This window comes from Erithacus rubecula (assembly GCF_903797595.1).
Source record: "Erithacus rubecula genome assembly, chromosome: 6".
NCBI lineage: Eukaryota > Metazoa > Chordata > Aves > Passeriformes > Muscicapidae > Erithacus > Erithacus rubecula.
The window spans coordinates 33,546,302-33,569,254 of NC_136688.1; the positions used below are offsets into that span (position 1 = coordinate 33,546,302).

At 35.4% G+C, this 22,953-nt stretch overlaps 1 long non-coding RNA gene across 2 annotated transcripts in view; it reads right to left on the reverse strand.

Moving 5' to 3' along the window:
• The window catches only part of LOC306803859, a 48,843-nt gene that overhangs the window by 5,755 nt on the left and 20,135 nt on the right, over positions 1-22,953 (reverse strand). For both annotated transcript variants that reach the window (XR_013774726.1, XR_013774727.1), the window contains exon 2: positions 18,788-18,918. This is a non-coding gene — a long non-coding RNA (uncharacterized lncRNA). The remainder of the gene's footprint in view (positions 1-18,787; positions 18,919-22,953) is intronic.

Below are 22,953 nucleotides of genomic sequence, written 5' to 3' on the forward strand. Positions count from 1 at the left end.
TAAAATATATTCTCACACTTCCTAAAGTGATGATTCAGAGTGTGGTTCATTGCATTCTCAGTTCAGGCTAGCTGTGGGGTTTGCATCACTAAACTATAATGAATTCAAATGAAACAAATTTACAGAAATACCAAAATGCTATGCAGATAAACAATTTCATAAACAAGATTAGGACAGAAGTAAAAATTTATATGGGGCAAGTGAATTAGTAATAGTCCAATTTGGTTAACTTTATAAGCAAATTTGGCTTGGAGACTAAATGAGAGGTTATAAACATGTGGATTAGATTCCTTTGCTAGGAACATAATATTCTAAAACTGCAGATTTAAGTCATTCATTGCCTTCAAAACTTGTTGACTTCTAGACTAAATGTTTTGACAATTATTTCCAGCTTCCAATGAGTTGTCAAGCTAGGCCTGCCCTGTCACATCTTTGCTGAGGTCCCACCAGAGTTCTAACACGTATGCCTGTTGTCATTTTCCTGAGGTATAGCAGTAAACCACCAGGGTAGAATGAATGGGAACAGAAATGACTGGAGCAAAAACACTGACTGAGGAGGGGAGGCCAATATATATTTTTGCCCAAGAAATATGTGAGACAACTACTAGCAGTGTAATGTTCACAAATCAAACAGGTGCTTGCAACCACTTGAAATGTTTTTCTTCATTCTCTTGGAAATCATTCACTAATGTAGACAGTTTTCTTGAACTATGCAGGAGGGTGTCTACATCCTGCAGACTGTAAACTAACCATAAAGTCAAAGATTGATTAGTCAGTGTATTCAAGCAGAAAACGCGAAAACTTCACTTGGCAACAGAACTCAGCTGTGATTGTGGAGGCCTTGGCAGGTTTGAGCAGAGGTCTTTTTCAGTTATTCTGCCTTTAGAAGGACTCTTGTCATCACATGCCAGATGGTCACAGGCATTGAGAGTCTGTGTATGACCACTCTTGCCCAAAAGCTTTTGGAGTGGGGTTATTTTTGGTATATTGAGACAAGTAGTAACTTTCAAGAGATGTTTTTCAGCAATTATTTCGTCAGGCATTCCCATTCCAACTGAAATGAATCCATATTTGAAAACTAGACTAGGGTAATTTATAATTGTCTGGCATTCCTCTCTCTCAGGTTTTTGGAGTCTTCATTCTTTTATTTCTTCTGATAAAAAGTATCAGCTCCTTAGTGGCATCCATTGCAGGGTGACTTTAGAGAGGGAGGTGACTGATGTGATAAGAGAGAACTAAAACTTTTTACTATTACTTCTGCTAGAAGAGATATTTCAGGAAGATCCTTTTCATGCACTAGTTAGGTGCCCACAAAATCAGAATACTGCTGAGACCTTCTAAGGCCATCTTTTTCTTTAGCTACTGTATCAGTCAGTTATATATTAGTCAGTAAGTTAATATATCTCAGCATCTTAAAAATTCACCGCTCTTGTTGTTGACTTTTGGCATCCAGGAGGCAGAAAATAGCTGCTGAGTCCTACTAATTCAACTCAGTGTTTGTAGAAGGTCCAAATGGCAATATTTACTGGATATCATCTACATTGCCTTTCTGTGATGCAAGTGTCTAAAGTAGATAAATGTACATTGAGGAAATATTTTAGAAACTTTTGGGATGGCCACATAAACAGCAGCTGCATCCAGTGGACATGAATCCTTTTTTCTGACCTTGGCAATAGTCTTAGCCATTATTAATAAAATTAAAATAGTCTGGGTACCAACATGCAATACATGTTGGTACCCAGACTATTTAGTCTATTCTCCCTCACTTGAAAACTAGAAAACAAGCTCTGATTCTGTTTGAGAATGGACAGCCTTAAGACTAAAATTAAACCATATTACATCTCACTTTCTTTCCTGCTGGGAGGAATTAGTCATGAATGGCAAATTACATGTAGATTAGTGTTTCTTAACAGACAAGTGAGTCTTTTTATTTTGCACCGTAACATAGTCCAGCCCTACATTTGCCTCAAATAACTGGTTGGTAGTAATACAATGAGATTAAATTTGTGTTTAATTTTATATATAATTGTTGTTCCTGATGCTATTGATGTCTGAGAGACCAAAACACTAACACAGGGAACACTGGAAGACTATCAGCCTCCTTGGAAATGAACTGTCCACTAACTTTACACAGCAGTTTCAAAAAAAAAGTTGCAAAAGAACCATTGTGGGAAAACTCGTGGCACAAAGGAAAGCAGCTTGTTCCTCTTTCACCCGCTTAATTGATTTTTACCCTGAAGCAAGCACTTTCATATCATGTCTATAAATCTTTGTCTTTGACGTAAGAATAAATATTACAACAAATCATTAATGTAGCTCCCCTCTTCTTGAAATTCTATCCTGCTGCCAGTGACAGCCCCTACAGGAAACAGGAACTCAATTACCTATGCAATTGCTATCAATCAGGCCCCTGCAGAACAAGCTGAAGTTCAGACTTCAACAATTTCACAATGAAATTATCCAGTTGGGTTTCAAAAGTCTCAAAGAATATAGACTCACCAACCTTTATTAGTAGCCTACTGCAGAGTATAATCACCTTCACACTTGCTTCAGTATGTCAACATCTGTGTTTTAAAGTAGAGCCCAGCATGGAGTAAGCCCTCCATATTTAGTCTCATCAATTCTAAGGGTGGGGGGAATAAACTGCCCTGCTAGGTCTGGGTAGTAATGTCTTCCTAATTTAATCCAGAGTATCACTGGACTCAGCTCCTTTTCTGTGCAGTTCATTTCCAGACTCTAAAATGCTCCTATTGGCCTTTCAAGGTCTCTCTGAACAGCAGCACCCCCATCTGATGTTTCAGTTCTCTCTGTTTTGCATCCCCTGCAAACATGCAGAGGGGGTGTTCTGTTTCACCACCCATATCATTAATGAAGTTGCTAAAGGATATTGACACCAGGAAAAAACCTTGAGTTAAGACATTAGTGACTGTGTTTCTGCTGGACTTTGTGCTGCAGTCATTCAGTCCTGACAGTTCAGCCATTTTTCAACCTACTTCATTGCTCATTTGTCTAAAACATTCTTCATCAGTTTGTCAAAGAGGTTGTTATGAGAGACAGTATTGAAAACTGCTAAAGTTAAGATAAACCTCTGTTGCTCTTCTCTTGTAGTCTGACAAGTTATCTCATCATGGGATATCAGGCAGGTCAAGAATGATTTCCTTGTAAATCAACGATGTCTACTCCTAATCACTTTCCTGTCCTTCATTTGTTTTTGGCTTTCAAAAGGATTTGCTCCATCACCTTCCCAGGGATCAAGGTTACACTGGCTGGTCTGTAGCTCTGGTTGCCTCTTCTTTCCCTTTCTCACCGTCCCCAGGAACCTCTACCTTCTGACAGAGCTTTTTCATGATAATCAAGAATCACTAGGAAATTACATCAACAAGTCCCTTCAATACTCATTAGTGCATCCCATCTTTCCCCACAGACTTGTTTATGTTCAGTTGATTTAAATGTTCACTCATCTGATGCTCATCTACATAGCACAAGCTTTCCTTGCTCAAGAATTTCCCAGAGATCTGAGATTCCTGAAGGCAACTCTTACCAGTAAAGGTATACATGAAGAGGGCATCTTCCATGTCACATCTCATCAGATCATTTTCCTAATTCAGCAGTGGAACCACTTTTTTCTTTATCTTTCTTTAACTTCTGAATTACTTATATAAACCCTTCTTGCTGCCCTTCACATTTTTATCATTTCTTTACTCAAGGTGGGCTTTTGCTTTCCATGCACACTCAGCAAATATTTCCATATTCCTGACTCTGTTTCCACCAATCATATCCATTTTCATGTATCCTGGTTTTGTCAGTAGCTCCATCTATCCAGGCACCCTATCATCTTTCTTGCCTTTCTGATCACTGGAATGGACCATTCTTGAGATTGGGACAGATGAGCAGTGAAAATCAATCTGTTCTTCTAAACCTATCTTCTCTGCAAAACTGCCTGCTGTGGAACTCTTCAAAATAGGTCTCTGAATAGGCCAAATTCTGCTGTCCTGAATTCCAGGATTATGATCCTGCTATTTGCCTGGTTCCCTCATCTCAGGATACGGAAATTTATCATCTCATGGTGCACTGGATCTGCCTTGTCTGCTTTGTCTTCAGAGCAGTCTTATTGGTTCTATGTCCCTACAGGAGATCAGGGTGGTTGAAGCCTTCTGTGAGGATCAGGGCCCATGACCAAGAAGCTTCTATCCAATAAAGACTGCAGGTTTTCCTAGTTTATTTGGAGTATTGACTGGAATTCATGTAACTTGCAAATATTTGCTGTGTAATGAGATACCTCTTTGAAGTTTATTACTATAAAATTATTAATATGTATGCATGAAACTTAAAATTATTTGAAGTATAGTGACCAATTGCACTTGCAAGTTACATATGTAACAAAAAATAACATATAAACAAGTTGATGTTTGCAGGAATGCTGTTATAATTGTAGACATTAGCTTTTCCTTTGTGATGATAATGTTTCTGTAGGTACTCAAAAGCAACTTTTCCTCCTAACACAAGAAAAAGACGAGACAAAAAATGCTTCTCTCATTTTCATTCTCCTTGCTGCTTCTTAAACACTTGATTCCATGATTGGCTGAAATTCTATCAAAATCTTATTCAGATTGCAGGAGACATCTCTACCAAAGTTAATATTTCCCTCAGAGTGTAATAGCAGAGAGCCTCAGGCAATGCTGTGTAACCCCCTGAAGCTTCTTGTTACCAGGCTGTGTGTTATGCAGACTCACATTTTCATAGTTCAGTTAACAAGTCAAAGAGACATTGGTACCTTGCATCTAGTTTTGCACTCCATTAGAATTGCTTTAAGTGTTTCATTTTAGACTTCAAGCTCTTTGTATGCAATTCTATTTGCAAGTATTTGGCCCCCAGGTTTCTCCTTGAATCCGTCCTCCACTGTCTCTTTCTGGTCTTGTTGCCAGTGACATTTTCGACACCATAGCTCCCAGCTATCCCTCAACCACAAAGGTAGTTGAAGCAGCTTCCAAAAATACCAGATCCCAGGAGCAGCCCTTCTGTGCTTAGAGTATAAAACAAGTCTCCATTCTGTGTAATAAATGAATTCATGATTCTCAATTCCCAGCTGACATTAATAGCAGCAAGGAGCAAGAAGCGAGTTAATGTTAATTTCTGCAGGTAATGCGTGAAAGCAGATAGGAAAAGCTTGAAAGGTCAACATCTGCTGTCATGTAGGAAAGTTGCAATATTTGATTGGCTAGTAAATGTCAACACCATGTTCAAAAATCTACATGCTATCCTTTCCAATTTAATCTTAGCTTGCAGCCCAACTAAAAATCATACAGCATGTTTCAAAAACCCTTGAGTTAGAAAACAGGATTGTATGATTGCCTTCCCATGGCAATAAGGCACTTGTAAATTACAAACTTGTCATTTAATCAGCATAGTAGGTAGTACAACGCCTGTGACTTTTTATATCAATTTTCAGGGAATGCTGAAGAATCCATAATGATTATATACCATAAAGAACTGCAGTTCCAACTGTTGCCATGGTATTATGCACTCCTCTCTTTTAAAAGCAGTGACTAGAATGTAAAACAGATGATGAATTTAATTGATTGTTCCCTGTAACTCACAGAGATGCTTTATTTTTGTCTCTGCTTTGTTCTATTTTGTCTCACAATATATCAGACACAGAACTCCATTGTTTAGTACATTGATGGCATTAATTTAGAGGAGAGCAGATGTACTTTCTAAAGCAGAAATATGATGACCAGCCTAAGCAAATGAGAATGAAAATGTTATCTTCTTTGTCTAGATGGCAAATAGCAGTGGCTGATGGAAAACATGTCCTCAGCTTATGTTTATGTAAAACCTTCTGTAAAGAATAAGACAATATTGAACCAGAGGGAGTTAGAAATAGAGGGAAGGAGAGAGTGCATGTGTGCACATACAGATAGCAAGGGTGATTATGCAGCAGTAAAATATGGCTGCAAGCTCATGACTCTAAATGTAGCTTAAATTACTGTGCTAGGTGTCATACTCTATTAGTTGCAATGTTGCACAATAAGGATGATTTGGGGTTCGGGAAGATTCATGTTCTCTGAAGAAATGCCATGTCTAGTTATACCTGTCTTTTCTGGACTTTGCTCTATATCACCTGACCCTGACATGTTTTTACAGTCCTATGGCTTGCTCCAAATATACCATGACTTAACTTGCTCAATCCATTTGACACAGTGGGAAGAAGGAGAGCTAAAGACAAGCTGCATTCTGTTCTTAGCAAACCAGAGACAAATTGTGATGTGAGCCAAAGGCAGAGGGAGTGGAAAAGAGAGAGGACTGGCAAATCTCATGAGTGTTTTTTGGTACCATCTCCACAGTACTGATGCCTACATGGGGGAAACTAGATGCTTTCAAACATCCCTGAAAGTGACAATAAGCTGGGGAATGGAGTGTACTGATGTAAGAGAATTACAAACCAGCTTCCAGAAGTTTCTGAGAGCTCTTGATAATATTGTCAAAATTGCCTCCAAAAGAGACTGTTGAAGTACCTGATGTGACACTGAAAAGCTCCTTTCATTTTTTTATATCAGTTTTATGAGAGACCACCAGTAGAGAGCTGTGCAAGAATCAATCCAGATAAGCCCAAGATGCTGTTACTTTTGTTTATTGACATCATATAGCACATGCTTAAGTAAAGGAACTATGTCCTGGATTTCTACACATATTCACAGTGACCTACAGCCTGTGTATCTTCCCAAGCAGAGATGCAATTGAGAATGAAATAAGGAATTCTTTTCTGTTCAAAGACCTTTATGGAGGGGGAAAAAATATATATATATACTCAAACCAAAATATTAAAATTTCATATGTTTGATTTTAAATGAAACCTGCTATATATTTGCATTTTTCTTATCAAAAGCATATGAAAATAAAAAAAGAAAATCACAGAAATACAATAAGGGCATTCCAGAAAGCAGGAGTATAACTAAATTTCCAACTTTTTATTCATTTCTTCCTTACACACTGATACTCTGTATAAAATATGATAGTTTTTAAAAAGATATGAGAAGTCAGACAGGTTTTCAAGACTTTTAAAGTACTAATACAGGTGATCTTCCAAATTTCCTATCCTTTTAAAATAAACACTTATAGAATGACAACAATTCCAATATTAATACAAAATCATTGTGACAGTAAATCAGCAAGACAAAGTGAGAATTTTATATACATTTTTGCAGCCACGTTCCTGAGGAAAACAAACCATCTTCCACACACCCCTGACTCCTCTTTCTGAGGTCATCCTGAAGCAAAGTATTCCCCACCAGCAATAACATTATATATCTTGTCACAAGATGTCATTGTGCCTATTCCAGTCCCATAAAGTGTTTCTTCACAGAGAGTGTCCATCTGTGGCAATGCCAGTAAAGTTCTTGAAAGGGTTACAAAAGTTATGCTGCAGCTCATCACTGATATATTGGTTGATGTGGAAACAGAAATTCCTTATGTCCTTTAGACCTATCTATTTATTTTACTTTTCCTTTATCTAAATGGCACTGTATTTCCTATGGCCTTGGTCAAAAGCACCAAAAAGAAGAGGACTGAGTTTTTGGCACAAGCTTCTCTCTTATGCTGCCACTTATTTTGCCTCACATTGATCTACTAATACTTGCCAAGTCAGTCATGCATGGTTACACTAATAGCTCCTCTCATCACTTGTCTGCTTTATCTCAGCCACAATCACTGAAGCAAAGAATCTTAATCTACCTTTTAAATATAATTAGAGGAGTAATTTGTATACAGATCTACTCATTATTGATTTTCTTTAAAACTCCCTCTCCCCCAAAGTTATGTGTAGTAGAAATGGTGCATCTGCCCACACCTACATTTAGAGAGTTAACAATTCTTTTGAACATCTGTTATACTGCTACTGAACAGTTGAGTTTCTTTAAGAAGGCACAAGGGACTTGACCTGCACCACCTCAATCTTGACTATTTTGGGGAGAAAATACCTCTGGGAGCTATTTTTATATATGGTGCCATATTGACACAAACTTATGCTCACTGTTTTATCACTTCTTTCCTATTATGTTATTGATCAGTCTGTGCTTTTATTCATTACTGGAATACTACATTACATTTTTGTTCCACCACTTCCCAATCAGACATGCTGAATATTAAAATTCCACAATTATAAAGCCCCTTAGTCAACAGAGATATGTGTCTGAACATAGGATCAGACAGGATAGGATGAGAACTGCACATCAGAAAACTAATCTAGCTGGGAGGCACTAGTAGAAATTTTTGTGTTAGAGAAACAAAAAATAATCAACCATATTTTATTGTGGGTAACGTCATATATTCACAAGCAACAAGGTTTGCTGAAACTCCAATAAAACAAAAGAGTTTAAACTGAAATCAATCAGACCAGAAGCTACTTTAATCTAAGAGAGATGAGATCTGCTACTCCCAATTTTAAAGTGTGATGAAGCAAAGCAGTGCAGAATTTCTTTTCTCAATTCTCAAACAAATTCTCTGTAGCATATATTCTGAAATATAGTTTATTGCTCAACAGATTTTGCTTTTTTTTTTTCTTGCTGGTTACACTATGCAAGTAAACAGTACAGTGATTTCTGTAGAAGTATCAGTATGGGCATCATTGCTGATTTGTAGGATAGATTTCTACAGCTAATAATTGACTGTTAGTTTTCACCACAAATTACTCTGAAGCTCCTGTTCAACGTTTGAAAAAATTGAAATAATAGAGAGGTGGGACAATAACTCTTTCTGCATGTTATTCCTAGGCCAGCTACACTCTGATCTGAAGAAAACATTTAAATAAAACCTAGCCGACTGGAAATTCATCCATCAGATACAAACGTTTAACACTTGGAAGCCTCTATTCTTATGTTTGGAGAGGAGAAGGAAACAGCCTCAGTAGACTTGATAAATGATGATGGGCAGACATCCCTTCTTGCCTTTCACAGCTTCTCTGCAACATTAATTCTCTCAACACTAAAATCACTTTTTTTCCACCTGACAGGAATGCCAAGGAATCAAGTGATTTGCTTAGATGATTTAGGGCTTTCCCAAGGAATGTACCCAAAAAGTATGCCAAGAAGACTCCAGCTTCAAATCTTTCTCATTTGACAAGGTTCCACAGGGATCAGTTCACTCTCCTACATGATGTTTCTCTAAAAGTTTTAAAAGAAGTATTGAGGTAAAACACTGAAAGACATAAATTCTGTAAAATGCATGCAAAACACTAAAAAAGCTCCCTATACTTTTCATCATGCATATGACTACTACTATATGACTTAATGCCCAAATAAGATGAGTTAACTTGATTAAATCTTTTCTATTGAAAGACAAAACTAGTACAGATTTAAAAGTTGGTATTACTGAATTTTCTTCCTAATTTACTGCTAGTGGTCATTAAAGAAGGTGTACCCCATTGCAGTAGAGAATTTCTTGACTCGAAATAGCTCTTTCTACTTTAGTGGAGTGTTGTAGGTTCTGGTAAATTAAACCTCAGACTTATAACATCTGTTCCTTCAGCTAGAAAGTACCAAAGCTGCACACCCAATCTTCTCTATTGCAGCATGATATGCAATGGACATTGATATGAGACCAGACAGATTATTCTGAAGGAGGATACAGCAGAGCCTTTGGATGTATCAGATTCAGATACAGACTGCCAAATTTGAATTTCAAAGCCTTTAGCACAGAGCAAAGAGGAGAAATTTTACTGGCTTGGAAAAAAAACCCTCAAATTAAGCAAATATTAAAGGGAGATTTAAATTGTGTAGCATATGTGTTATTTTGTTAATTCTCTTGAGTATTCTTGGGTAAAATGTGTAGCTTTTATTCGTATTTTATTCTGTTGCCAATTTTTTCAATAAGTGTATAAAGACTGCTGAAATAAGTGTATAACTGAGGTAAATTGGTAAAAGTTAGATATAAGTAAAGCTTCATGTAACTTTAACTCCTCTTTCATGAGCTCATACAGATTGTCACTCAGAAAGGACTTAATATATTACTACTACACATAAATATGTGCAGTCATTCAAAACTAAAAATATGTAGTGAAATATTACGGGAAAAAATCATTAGAGCAGTAGAGCAAAAATATCAAGCCATTTACAGCTATCTATCTTCAGTTCCCAAGCACTTGACCTTTCAGCTTTGTCTGCTAAATTATAGATATTTGCACTACCTGGACATTAATATTTTTAACTCTGACTTTTGCTGTACCCAACTAGTGTAGATGTACTTTAAATATCTCATTCCTGTCTTTAATGCATATTATTGGAAGCATAAGAATATCACATTTTATCTATATACATGTAATTGTCTGTTCATCTTTTGGATCTGCCTGTTAAGCATCAAGAGTTGAATAACATTGCAATACTAAACTTCTGTTCCATTTGTGAGACTAATTCTTGTTGTGAGAGACTTACACTGCCATAATGTTTGTGAGGATTCCTGAAAGCAGAGGCAAATAATTTTCAAGTGGAAATGGATGATAGACTTTACTCCATTCCAGAAAAGAATTAACAGTACAGCTATTTTCTTTTGCAAATTAATTGGAAGAAAACTGATTGGAGAGAAATAGTAGCTTAGAAGCTTCTGTGTATTTGTTTGCCATTCTACCAGCATGTTTCAGCTTTCAGAAAACTGTTGCAGTCCATGTTTAACAGGGATCTTAGAGGCCAAGTCATCCTCTGTTCCAGAAGGAGTTACATGAAATCCTGCAGGAATATAGTAATGTCTTGAAGGGAAGGAAAGAATATAGCTAGAAATTGATTAATTCTGCCAGTATCTTCCCTACAGAATTTTAAATTAGAATCTGTCTGAAATACTGTATATATCAAAATTCTTTCTGTACCTGGTGGTTTTCACCATGTGTCCATGTGAAGCCTCAATATGCCTCGAGCCATTTTGTTCATATAAATAACTCATATTTGTATGGCACCTTTCAGCTGTGAGAGCAGAATTGCAGTCTCTGGTGGATGAATGAGTTATGAAACTGCCAGTACAGAATTATAAATGAAAGTGTGTCTCTGTAAAAATAATAAGTACATAAAAAATCTTTAATTAATCATGATGAATCACCCTGGATATCACTCATGGTGAGATAAAGGATTTTGAGTCACAGTTTATTTTTTCTATTTCCAGAAGCAACTAGATCTTTTTACAGTTTGTTAAGAAAATGTTGACCAATATTTTTATTAGAAAACTGGTCAAGTCCTATTTTACAATGTTCTTTGTAGATATTGTTTAATTTAGTCATAGAAAAGTCATCTTAGAAAGTCTCGACGTACAAGGAGCTCTTCTGTAGTTTCTGAACTAAATTAGAAACATATTCTAGCTTGTCTTTTTCTGCTATACACAATCTATTTACAGAAATTAGCCCAAATAAAGAGTCTTATCTGTCCAATAAGTTGCTATGTAGTGGGGAAATTTTGTATACAAATGTATTTTAAGTTGAAAGAAAAAAACTAAGGGACAACTTATCTCCACTTTCCATTAACTTACTGGTCTTTTTCCTAATCATTCTCACTATATAGAAGAGGATTTTGTTTGGCTTCCCTTTTATATATCCTAAAGCCAAGAGAGTATTAAAATTTCAAACAAAGTATGCTTTCTTTTCAATTGTATTACAGTACTTACAACCAAGAGATTGTACAACGACAAGTTTAAAAGTGAAACTGACTTTAACTAAAATGGGACTGACATTCAATTTTCACTGCCTGAGATAAGAGAAGATCTACATGAGGAGGAAGGAGGAAATTGCATTTTCAGGTTCTGTTAGCTTGACTAGATGAAATAGCTATTAGAGACAAAATAAGAAAGAAATTTCCTTGTTTACAATGCAAAATTGATTCAACAGTATCTGCTGAAGAAACAGTTGAACTTGATGTTCTTGAAATTAGGTATTGGGACCAAACAATAAGTCTGTTTCTAGGTATGTGTAGTAAAATAGAATGAATTTCAGAGCACTAACAAAGAAAGTAATAAAAAATATTTTTGTTAATATTTATTAATAGAGTTCAGTGATGAACTACAGAAATAAAAGTTCATAAAAAAACACAATGTTGTATGTACCAGGTTTCAGAATAATTTTCTCCTAATGTAGACTGGGGCCTAATTATATGGCATTCAGTATCATCTGTGAAGCTGCACTTAATTCAACCCACCTTTTAAACCTAGGGTTGAAAAAACTTCCTCTCTCAACCCTGAATTTTGTAGAGAATAAGGATAGGAACATTTTACATTATCAGGTTTCTTTAATAAAAGTGGTGGGTTTTTTTGGGGGGCTGGAAAGATCTACAAAAATTGTGAACACCTTTTACTTGGAGCTTCTTTCTTTTTTCAATAGTTAGAATTGCACAAATACTTTTTCACAACAGAATACTTAACTAGCAGATTAAAAAAAAATAAGGATTCTATTTTTGGTGGAACAAAAAAGATTATACAATTCTGTTTAGATAATCCTACAGTATCAGTGAGAGACTATAACCACTTCTATTATCCTCTCACATTGTTGTTGTGTGGAATTCAGTTCAAAGATACTAGAAACTGGCAAAACAAAACAAAGCAAAATCAAAAAAAAAAAAGGCCTTTACACAAAGAATGTTGCTAAATTGAAATACCAGAAAAACAAATGAACAAACAGCAACAGAAAAGTATAAAAGGCAAAGTGTTACTAATTATTAAAGCACCAGAGGCTATCAGGGATTACATGGAATCCAGCCTCTACAAAGTAGCAAACAAGGCACTGTGATCATCTGCTCCATACACTTGCCAAGGCAGATTGTGAAAGGTCCCTGAGCTCTGCCTCGTGTCTTGCTCTGGAGCAGGAGGAGGAATTCAGCTGTTGTAGGAGTAGCATCCTTGCTTTCCTGCTCTCCTGTTGCCTTCCAATACCAAGAAATGGGAGTGTTTGTAATGTATTTGTAAATTGAAAAAAAAACTTTTTCTTTCTTTCTTTCATATTTTTTTTACCCTAAGAAAATGTTGAAAATAATTATGCCAAATTTTAGATTTGTCTCATATCCTTCTGACTTTTTTCAAGGCAAAAATGTGATCTACATGTAACTATTTGACTATGCATACTTTAAGGAGGCTTGTTTTATTGCACAAAATTTTTCTCAAAATAGAGGGTTTATTTTTTATTTTTATTATAATTTTTATAAATAGAATAAAGAAATATAAGATTTTTATTATATATTTGCACTAATACTATAGAACAAAATAAAATAGCATAAATATGCACAAAATATTTCAAGGTATAAAATCTTCTATATACTTTGGATCACTGAGCACAAATCCTTCTTAAAGTACACCCTATCTCCTAAATTAACATTTAAATAACTGATCATATTGGGTGTAAAATGCTTTTCCATTTGATAGATTCAGACAAGAGTGCCTTGAAGAAAATTGTGCTGTGTTTTGAAGAGACCTTTGAAAGCCACATTGAAGCTGCTGAGCTGCTGCCTTAGACATATCTTCTTTTGTGTTTCATGGAAATGATGGGTGTGAATTCCTGCCTCTACTAAGTAGCTATAATTTCATCTGATGTAGATGCATACTGACTCTGCTCACTGTTTCTTGAAATCAGAGTACTTAGCAAGCTATTTATCATCCATTTAAGGAACTTCAAAAACTTTTGAAGCAAGAATATTTCCTGCTCACAGCAAAGTAAATACTTTTGAAGACATACTGACTAATAATTAATCTGGTAAACCACTGAGTTAAATTCTGGACAATAATTTGTGAGTATTGTAGTGATCCTGCAAGAGTAAGAATGGCCACATGCCAAAAACTGTACAAGCAAATCAAATTTTTAAAGGCACTTATTTACTTATTTCCTGTAATAAGTAAAACGTATTGCATTGATTAAGATTGTTATTGACAATATTTTCAGTATTGCACTTAATTTGGAATGTTTGGATGACAAAAGTTTGTCATGATAAAATATGGCAAAATTTGGATACTGAAATCAAATTGTCTTAGGCAATAGTACACCTTCCATTATATTAATACTTGAAATGGGCAAAAAGTTCTCTGCTGTTTAAGAAAAAGTGCTGGTTCGCTTGTACAGTAAAAATGCTTCCAATACCTATCTTTCTCAAATTAATGAAGGACACCAGAATTTGAACCTTCCCACCTGACTAAACTAAGACTATTTAAACTGGATATAATTAAGTACCAGCTTTCTCATTTACTCTGGGATACATCCAATTGCTTTGTATTGATACAGAAAACACAGCAAGGAGTTAATAGAAAAAACACACCCATTAATAAAAATAATTTAATTGGACTTCTAAGATATCTTTGAAAAAATACTTCACAGAAGATTATTACAGAAACAGGAGCCACAGAATAAATTATAAAAATCTGTTTCGTATTAGAAAGTGGCTCAGAGATAGGAAGACAAAGAATGGATATAAGTGTTCATTTTCAACATGGAAGAAGGTTAATAAAGAGATGCCCCTGTATTTTTTCTAGCAGTAGTGGTACTTGACACATTTATTACACATTTATTAATGTCCTGAAGAAAAGGATAAATAAAAAGATGGACTGAAATCTCATTCTGAAAATAATGTAGGTCAAGAATTTAAAAATCAACAAAGAATCTCCTCCATAAACAAGACAGATAATTAGCTGTCATAACAACAAAGAAAATTTCTAAAACATAAGTGAATGTTGTATTTGGCTACTTTACATTAATTTATCCATACTGACACCTCCTAAATCAAGATCAATCACTAAGAAAAAAAATAGTTTCATGATGGGCAATTTATTTAAGGAATATTTAATGTGCAATGTATTTAATTCTTCAGTGTACCTAGGGAAAAAAAATGCAAAGCAAATAAATTTTTAATTTCTATTGAAGAACAATAGACAATTGAAAATGTGTTACTACATTTTTGTCGATTGCTTGCCTGCCATGAGAAAAGCTCTAAAGATAATACATGAAGATGAACATGAAGATAATGGGGAAGATTTAACACTTAGAACCATACTTCTGTGATGTAAATGATACAGGAAATTATTGAAAATAGTGGACAAGTTGAGCAACTCATAATAATTCATACTATTGGGACAAATTTCACCCAACAAAGCATAAAAGACAACACATTTAAAAGTCATACCAAGAAATTATTTATTTATCCACTCACTAACACACATACATCTAAATGGCCTATTGTTACATTGCACTGGTTATTGTGATTTGGCCATAAAAACAATTGTAAACTCTTCCAGTCACGTTTGAAAGATTTACACAAAGCACTAAAAAACTTTTGTAGGAGGATAATGAACTCGTGGAATATGTTGGTGTGGAGACTGTGGAATCTCCATCACTGGACTTTGTACAAGTATCTGTCAAAAATATCCCACTGTTCTTCTCTCCAGAAAATTAAAGAACATTTAAAAATTAAAAACATTAAAAGAAAATTAAACAACATTCCAAGTTTCCTCCAGCTGTATCATACAATTAATTTGGTCTGGTTTTTTGGCACCATAAACCAAACAAAACAAGAAACCAAAAATCTCTTTGAATCAACAACCATAGACCATTTAATACAGTAGAGTCTAAGAACACAGGGAGCACTCTTAAAGTAATCAGGTAATAGTTTTTTAAAACTCAGCAAAAAAAGATTGAAGTCCTGGGGGGGTAGGTGATTAACTGTATTTGACTAGAAAATTTGAGAAACAGAAAATGTTTCATGAGAGAAGTCACTTCATATGTTTATTGATGAATTACTGCGAGAGTATTTAATGGAATGTTTTGTACGATCTCAGTAAATTTCATCTTATTATATCCACTAAAGAGACAGAAATTGGTTTCATAAAGAATAAAAACTCCAGTGAAATTCAGTGAGAATTTGTTTGGCAAATAGAATGAAGTAAATGCCCCTGCAATGCAGAGGTATTTTCATTTTTAATCATCAGACAAAATTTGTCTATTAATATTGAAAATCTTTAAACAAACACTCCACAAGTACAGTCAACAGTGTTCCATTTTAACACATTTCTATGTGAAATTTCACATTTGCTCTTTACAAATACTCAAGAAAGCACATATTTTAATTAAGGTTAAAATGTAACCATTTCCATCCATGAACACACTGTAGTAAGATAATTTTGGATCTAAAATCTCAAGTGGTTTTCAAAAAATCAGTTATGATTGAGCTTGAATTTCTATTTGCATGTTTGCCTGAAGTGCTTCTGCGTATTCTTAATATAGATAATTCATAGGTTTTGCTTTCTGGATGTTTTTTCAGTTACTCGTGAGAGTTCAGTTATTTCAAATACTTATGGTCAATGTCATCTCTGTTAACAATAAAGTCCAAGTGAAGGTGAGTAATTTGAATAGTTTCTTCTCAGAAGGGATGGCTGAAAGTCTAAAACTGGGATACCAAAACAAATCTTGAAATAGAGATAATTTTTCCAGTTTTTGTCTTAATCAGATATGTTGAAAATTGATGTGGCAAATATTTGAATAGATTGCTAAGAACCAAAATATATTTTTAAAGAACTATAGAAAATGAACCTGTTCAAAAAAACAGTCAAAAAAAAAAAAAAAAACCCAAAAAACAAAAAACTTTTTCCTGGAATGGCTCATTACAGAAATGTTTGGTTATGTGAAGAATTTAATTTTGCTTGGCTTTAGTTCATTTATTTTGCAGTGAAACTTATTTTCTCAATTGGTGTTTAGTTTCTTTTTTCTCCTACCTTAAACATATACCACAGGAAAATTAAATAGAAACGCTAATTGTTTAATATAAGGACACTAAAATAGGGGAAGATGAGCCCATTCTTAACCAACAGAATAAATGAAAATTTTCAGAAGGAAAAAACTGTGTTCCTTTTTGACTAACACATTACACAATAGCTGGGGGGAAAAAAGCTTTATCATATACACAATTCAGATTCTTCTGGATCAAACTCTTCTCTAGAGAACTACCACTAAAGTCAGTGGACTTATGCCAAGGTTGAATTTGACCCAATATTATTTTCAAACTGAGATTAGAGAGCAAGTGAACCAGCAAGAGACAATTAAGTCAGTGATGCACTTACTATCTTGAGTACGCAAGCAATCTGAAAGCCAGCATAATGCAGTTCTTATTCACCAGGCATGCAAATAAATCAACTTTAATGTCAATAAAGTCAGTAATGACAGATTTTATCACTAAGTTATAACCAAGCAATAATGATTGGGAAAAAGGCAAGTAGCTCACAGCAACTGAAGTGATTTTTTATTTTGTCCTAGGTGAAGCCAAGGGTAACTGAAAAGACTGGCCTTTGCTCCCTCTATTATTAACTGCAAATCATTCTTGTCATGTTAGAAGGCAGATCGTTTTTTTCTTCCCAAGTATTACTCACTGTTGTGGTGTGCCTCACATTGTGACCTCCTTCAGAGGGGCTACAGTCCATTTCCAATTAATCTCTGCATATTAGTCAGGTGCAGTTTAATTTCAAGGGAGTCAGGACAAAAATACATTTTTATTTATTCTGCAAATTTAGTTAGTGATATAATTCATCCACCAGCAGATATCAGAGAAAAAATAGGTATGATTAAACACTTTACTAGGAATAGCCCTATGCTGAATACAGTTGGACAAATATAGCCATTGTATACAAATACATTCCATTTGTAGTCACTGCATTTTAGTGAGGAATAAAATAAATGTTAGAGATGATAAAAGCCTTATTTCAAAAGTTTCTAAACCATTTGACTGAAGGGCACAATAAAAATGCCAGATATTATTTTTCTTGATGTGTGGAAGGAGGAACTCAGTACGTAAATATTTTTAAAACAGTACTATATTAAGTAGGTAGATGAGTAATTGAAACTCACACAGACATTTTAAAAGCAAACAAACTTTTTCTACACTTTACAGTGTGGTTTATACGAGTTGGTACAATCATTTTCCTGTCTCTGCATCTTAACCAAAATGTTACACGTTTTTGTTATGCATGTAGTTGTTCTCCCCACGGGACATGTTTAACAATGGTCAATTACTATGATTCAGTAGTTTTGGCTGACATTCAACAAATGTCTGAGCAGCTAATAACGCATTTAGTTCTGTTAGTCCACCCATCTGTCCATCACATCTGCCTGTCCTCATAAAGGCTGTCATTAAGCTGCATAGCATTTCTCTAACATCCTCTCAGTATTCACTTGCTTTCTGAATGCCTGGAAGGTAAACACTGTGCTCACAATTATATCTTTTCATAAGCTAAAGATAAATATGCACTTCCTTATAAATAAGCAACAAACAAAGCATTATTTCATTATTTTATTAGTGGCACTTTAATCCATTAAATTTATATGATTATTAGTCAACACTCAATTAAAATAGTTTGAAAACACAAGACAACTTTCTCTTGTCCATAAAAATTTTACAACTAGTCACCAGTAACATAACATCCAAAAACACTGTTTCAAGAAAAATAACAATTATTAAACTTGGCATTTGTTATCTATTTTGGACTTCACATTCTGGATGTCTGTTACAGTCCCATGGTGGTTACTGACTTCTTCTCAAACTATTTTAGCACCTGTGTAGCTTTCTCCACATGGGAGAGTCACAGGGATATGGCTCATAAAAAGAAAGATGCTGTTGTATTGGTTTGTAGCCTTGTTCATGCTACATTTGAAATTGTGATTGTTATTCCTACAGCTTCAAATTCATCTTCTACTGCACAGCAGTAGGAAAATTGTGACTATTAATCACAATTAAACTGATTTATAATTTCTGTGTTAGTTTCTCAGGAGGTTGAAAAGACAATAATAATGTGAGATTACTTTATGCTAAGGAGGCTTCTTCTCATTCTTTCTTTTTTCCTTTGTACTTATGACTGACCAGCCTGGTCAATATTACATTCAGAGATGCTCTCCATCTATTCATCATGGAAACCTGTTGGTTTAGATTTAGCCTTAGAGTAAAATAAGAGTGTTATCATTAAATGTAATATTCATAGATTTGATTAAAATAAAGCAAGCACAGAACTGCCAGTATTTGATAAGAGGGTCAAAAGAAAGGAGGAGATGGAGAAGATATTACCTATAACTGAATAGACCTTGTTCCATTCACTTTTAGAATGTACAGAAGTTTGCAAAAGCTTAGTTAAGGTACTTGACCTAATTATAGGGATCCCACAGTTTGTAAAGCTAGACAGGGGGAAAAAAGCCCAACCCATAAAAGAAGGTGTATATATCTGTGAGGCAGAGCAGCACTACTGCCTATCCCAGGTGCAGTTAGAATGAGGAACATCATGTGGAGAGTGGTAGGAACCCACAGAGGCAGATCAGCAATTCTAAGGTAGAAGCCATCACTCTCTAATAGTTCTTTAGTAAGCACTCACCCTGTTCCCCTCTCTTTGCCCTTCTTTAATTTGTTTTTTTCCCTTCAGCTGAAATGTAGTCTGCTTTTAGCAGCTCTTTTGAAGGAGTTGAGAAAACCTTCATTGCTTCTTTATTTCCAAACTTATGCCCAATATCTGCTGCAAAGTTAAGCTATGACAACCACAAATTTATTTTTGGGATGTTCTCATACATGAAAAAGCTCCTACAATGCATCATTTTCAAACATAAACTTGGCATCCTGAAAGAGTCTTCAAGGAAGGCAGATTTTATTGTTTGCACCATCCCAAGGGCAATTTGTAATTTTTCCCCTCATTTACAGAACAAACCTCTTAAAGCAGAAAGAGGAGCAGCTTCAGAAAAGACATGAGCTGAAGAGCTGACAGCATGAGTTCTGCATGGTGAAAGTCCAGTCTTTGAATCCTGCTAATATATTTTGGATATTGAATGTCAGATTGAGTAACCTGGCTCTGAAAATGAAAGGTAGTATATCCCCTACTCCCTTTTATCAGCAGGGTAATGGGTGCATGGAGAGGAGGGAAGCAGGCAGCAGAGGAGCTCAGCCCAGTTGTCATGTTGGTCACCACAGAGGACACAGATGAATGGCTGCATGTGAGTTACATTTTACATTAGTCTTCCAAATACACCAGGTATTGTGAAAGCAGTAATAACCTCCCAAAAGTATAAAATGGTAATGCACGTTTACTCCATTTGAAAAATAAATATTTTCTAATTACATGGAAAGTTTTCTGTCACTTTCAGTCAGCAGATAAAAAGAAAAAAAAAAAAAGGTACTATGCAGATATTTTTATCTAAAGTTAAAAATAAAACAAAACCAGCAAAAATCAGCTCTTTTAATATGCCTTTTCTTTCAGATATTTTTCGCTTTAACTCAGCTAAACTTTTTTGGATGATCTTGTAAGATTCTGAGTGTTTTCATCTTAAGAAGGTAAGGTTTAATGTCTGCAGGATCAGGGCACAAGAAATAATCTTTTCATTAGTATTTGAACATTGTAACTTCTGAATACAGTCCAATTAGAGTGTTATTTTTATTATTGTTTTTATGTAAAGGAAGAAGTAAATACAAATGTAAATACTTAAAATGATGCATAAAATTATGTACATAAATAATGTATCTAAATAAAACAAAAATTTAAAATAGTATGACAATGAACATATAAAATCGCATAGCCTTACTTTAAAAAAAACAAACATTAAATAGATGTAAGCTATTAAAAATATCTGTAATATATGTAAAATATATGAAATAACCATCCACAAGGAATATTTGAGAATCAGAGAAATGTCTGGATGCCTTGGCCCTCCTTTCAGCTGAAAAGCAGTTACTTAATTTAAAATGTTACATTTCTTTTTCAGATCAGTGGAAGGCTGTGCTGAGCCTTTTATAGGACACATGACACAGGCAATTTTTCCCAACTCAGTCTCAAAGAGATATCTGGATCCACTGGAGTCAAAGTGCAAAGCACAAATATAAAACCATGCTTTTGCATCAGCTACTTTCTCTTCCATTTTTGTCCTTCTTTATTCAGATGGAGCTGCTTGTTCAGTTTTCCAAGTTCAGTCACGCTGTTTGATTTTCTTTTTGAAAGTGAAAAAGACACTGGCACCAGAACCACTGGTATTTTTTGTGTTGATGTAAATGAGGGTAGAAGTCAGCTTAAACATCCAGTCAGGACATTTCCCTGAATAGGAGCAACTTGGGGTGACACAGAGCTGCCAAAATGTAACAATTCCCTGCCCTTCATCTCTCACATGAAGAATAGGCACAGTGAAGAGACCACGATCAAAGCATTCAACCCTCATTGATCACCCACAGAAACCTATGTTTAAAGCAAAAGGATCCTGAGCCACAATATTTAATTCCAAGAATCAAGCTGAGTGTAAGGCAGCATGTCTTTGGTGGTTTTGCTTGTTTGGTAAGAAGATTTTACTTCTTTCCTAATTAATGTAAGGATTAACCTACAATGGCTGCTAGATAGAACCTCTTGACTATGAAGTAGCTGCAATGTTATGCTTCACTGTGCACTCTTTGCATGCATCTTCATGATTCTAAAATTCTTGCCATTTAAAAAAGTTTTTCAAATTTTTCAGGTGTTTGGAAAAGGCATTTAATTTCATCAGTCATGGTCATGTCAGCTCTGCTTCCTTGTCATCACTTAACTAAACACAGAAGCTCACATACCTCATATGGAGGGAGATCTGGACGTCTGTTCCATTCTGAGTTATAAATTTAACAATACAACTGTACAAAAAAAAAATATTCATTAAAAAATATTTAAAATACTGAGCAAATTCCATTATTTTTTTTTCTTTAAATGTGTCATTCCACATGTACTTGAAAAGAAACTCTAACAGTATTGTCTTTGCAATCTTCACCAGCATCTACAGTTTCCAAGTACAAATGCAAGATCTCCCAAATATTCTCACTAAAAAAACTTAATTCCTCAGAGAGATTGTTTACATTTCCATTCTACCATCTAATGCTGATGGCTGACACTTTCAGGGAAAAAAAAAGTCGAGAATCTGTTGTGCTTTAAATTTTGAGTTCTTTTTTGTGAAGAACTACAATAGGAGGAAGGAAGGAAGGAAGGAAGGAAGGAAGGAAGGAAGGAAGGAAGGAAGGAAGGAAGGAAGGAAGGAAGGAAGGAAGGAAGGAAGGAAGGAAGGAAGGAAGGAAGGAAGGAAGGAAGGAAGGAAGGGAAGGAAGGAGAGGAAGGAAGGAAGGAAGGAAGGAAGGAAGGAAGGATAAGGAAGAACAGGACGGGAAGGAAGGAAGGAAAGGAAGGAAGAATGAAGGAAGGAAGGAAGGAAGGAAGGAAGGAAGGGAAGGACAGGAAGGAAGGAAGGGAAGGAAGGAAGGACAGGAAAAGGAAGGAAGGAAGGAAGGAGGAAGGAAGGACAGGAAGGAAGGAGGAAGGAAGGAAGGAAGGAAGGAAGGCAGGAGACGGAAGGAACAGGAAGGAAGGAAGAGAGGAAGGAAGGAAGGAAGGAAGGAAGGAAGGAAGGAAGGAAGGAAGGAAGGAAGGAAAAGGAAGGAAGGAAGGAAGGAGGAAGGAAGAAGGAAGGAAGGAAGGAAGGAAGGAAGAAGGATAGGAAGGAAGGAAGGAAGGAAGGAAGGAAGGAAGGAAGGAAGGAAGGAAGGAAGGAAGGAAGGAAGGAAGGAAGGAAGGAAGGAAGGAAGGAAGTAAGGAAGGAAGGAAGGAAGGAAGGAAGGAAGGAAGGAAGGAAGGAAGGAAGGAAGGAAGGAAGGAAGGAAGGAAGGAAGGAAGGCTCGCCAGAGTAAAACTGTCACAGTTTTTCCTAGGAAATTATAGTCCATTTTCCTATCCCATGCTATCTAGATCACATGGTTGGGCACCCCATGGTTAGTTTTTGCATAAGATTAACCAGAGCATCCAGATTTTGACACCAATTGCAGACTTCTAACCAGGTATGTTGTAGATGTTCATCAGTGGACTATTATTTCCTTCTTCTCTTGTTCTGGAATGTGCTCCATGACTGTGACAGCGTGGACAATGAAAAAAAAAATAGTTACTGGATTTTATCCTGGTCTGCTGAATATAACCCAAAAATTTGCTGTCAAAAAA